The sequence below is a fragment of the Pongo pygmaeus genome, chromosome 9, assembly GCF_028885625.2.
Source record: "Pongo pygmaeus isolate AG05252 chromosome 9, NHGRI_mPonPyg2-v2.0_pri, whole genome shotgun sequence".
Classification (NCBI taxonomy): domain Eukaryota; kingdom Metazoa; phylum Chordata; class Mammalia; order Primates; family Hominidae; genus Pongo; species Pongo pygmaeus.
This window is the reverse complement of record NC_072382.2, coordinates 80963199-80965765: the sequence shown is the minus strand read 5'-3', so window position 1 is coordinate 80965765 and position 2567 is coordinate 80963199. Positions and strand designations below refer to the sequence as shown.

Genomic DNA, 2567 nt, shown 5'->3' with positions numbered 1-2567 from the left:
TTTGTTGGACTCTGAAGTATTCCACAGATGTTTTGATATATGCCTGTTTGGGGTTAGCAATGTACTTTTCTGGATAAACATCACATAAGGATTACACATGTATCTTCTCACCAAAACAGGCTCCTCTACTCCTCTAGTGTATATAAATATGACTGGTCACCTTTTTCTCTTAAGCTAAATCTGACAGTTCTGGCTTCGCTCATTTGCTTTCTAGCAGCCTCCCCGTGTTAGCCTTGCCACATGGTCAGTCTTCTGTTTGGTAGGTTTTATAAATCCTAAAAGTTCTAGAAGTTCTAGTTCAAAAACAGTTCTAATAAACCAAGTATAGATAATTTCATTCATTTCTTCTGAGGTTGCAGAATTTGCATCCATTTTTTCAGCAGCTGTCAAAATTGTTGCAAAAGCCTGTGAATACTCCACAAGGTTAATTAGCCTGCGACACTCTAGGTACAATTTGTATGCTATGCAGATGTCTGGGGCGATATTTGGAATGCACCCTTCTTCCCTTTTCAGTGCTTCATTCTTTAGATAATAGTAAGGATTGTTGAGGGCAGTATGGAGGGCAATTCACAGAGCAGCATTTAAATGCCCACGAAGGGCATGGGCGGTGCTGAAGCACACCACCTCATGGAGGCTGTGTCTCAGGAGGCAGAAGGTATTCTCTCACTAGACAGTCATGAAGTTCACAACCTTTTCTCTGAGTACTTCAAATTTGGTTTGCTTTTTACTTCTGCTTAACTCCTGCATTTCCAGTAAAGACTTCTGAAGATGATAGAGGTCTGTCTTCTGAAGCCCCTTTGGCTATGAACCAGAAGCATCTTCTACCTCTTTGGTTTCATCAAGGCTCTGAAACTAGGCCAGGAACTCCTGTATTCTCTTAGCTGTGCTGCCAAGGTGCTTTTCACAAGAAGATTTAAAAACCTTGAAACATTTCTCAAGTATGGTCATCAGTTCATCCTTTGCCAACATCTTCAGCAGCTGCAAGACTGATGCATATTCCTCTGAATTCCGGATGTTCTTTTCTAAACATGTGCGGTACAGCTCTCTGATCTGTCGACCTAGTGGATATTTGGGAAGAGAAGAGGTGAACTTATGAACACATCTCAAAGCCAGAAAGTAATTCATGTGATAAACATGCAGGTTTTCTAGTAATAATTGTGTTTCCTCCTTCAAACATCTCTCACTGGTCAAGAGCACAACTTGCTTTTCTGAAGCTTGCTTTTCCACGTATCTCCTAAAAGATGGAAGACATCAGATGTTTTCACATTGATTATTTGATAAGAAATTTATTCTTCTTTTGTCTTCTGGAAGATTACAGCACAGGACACTTAAGGGCTGGGAACAGAAATGCCCTAATAGAGAAAGTTGAAGCCTTTTATAAAGTTTTGAATTGAGAAATCACGATACAAAAAGATGTTGGTCAGAACCTGCAATATTTTTTCACTTATTTTAAAGGGAAACTGAGTTGTAAGAAGTAGCTTATTGAGTACCATAGTCAGATGCTCCTTGCAAGACAAAAATTGGAACAGTTCTATGCACAATAGAGATGATACTGCATGAGGAAACAATCAGTGGTTGATAATAGAAGTGGCGATTCCAAAAATGAATATTAGTGGAAATTCATGCAGATGTTGACTGCTGATAATTATGAAGTCTTGCAGTACTTTTGTGGCAAAGCTTTCCATATCCTTTAAGGCAGCCAAAACAGGAAGAGACTGCCATTGGCTAGAAGTAGTCCTCTTTTTGCTTGGCATTTTTGGGTCTGTCTTCTGTGTGACAGTCATGTACCAACTGGAAAGTGAATCCATTAAATAACGTGTATTTCTCTGGGTGACCTGAATACTTTCCCCCTCTTTGGATTTTAGATCTACACAGCAGTTCATTAATTGTGAGATCAACTTTTGCAAAAAGTGTTTCATATCTGGACAGTCTTTAGCTTGCGATGAGACTACATATGGTGTGACTTTATTCTGAAGGGCCTCTGTTAGACTTCTGAATGTTAAATCATGATCTGTGACTTTCACACCAAGAACAAGAGCAGCAGTTGGAATTTCTCTGAGTTTTGTTTGACAGCCCAAGTCTCTTGAATCCTTCCGGAATCCAGAATGAGATTTTTGCACAAATTCAGTTAGATTGTCAAACAAGTTTTTATTTAATTCCTCTTGTAGTGGCTCATTTTCAGATTTCATTTGCTGCCATATCAACTAAGTTCCAAATTGAAGCTTACTGTCCTTAGGCTCATTTTTCCCTTTGTTAAAATAGTCTTCCATTGGCACAGAGATCTTTCTGTTTTTGGAGTTTGGCTTAAAAACAAAGCAGCCCTTAGACACTGAGGAGGTGGCCATGGTCTTACTGGCTCTGTAGATGCCAGATGAACCAGGAATACCCTTTGACTGTGATCCTGAGTGGAGAGTGGAAGAGTACAGGTTAAAGAGAGTACCGCAATTTCAGAACACTAGTGGATTCTATTGTCCTTTTGTGATTAGACTTATTTCAGGGTCATATCAGGTATTTTCCTGATGGTACCTGATAGGACACTTTAAGTACATATATGAGGGCACTAGCAT

At 39.5% G+C, this 2567-nt stretch overlaps 1 pseudogene; it reads right to left on the bottom strand.

Annotated features, from left to right (window-relative positions):
• Positions 1–210: 210 nt before the first annotated feature.
• LOC129008230 (origin recognition complex subunit 3-like) lies at positions 211–2345 on the bottom strand (annotated as a pseudogene).
• Between the last annotated feature and the right edge of the window lie 222 nt (positions 2346–2567).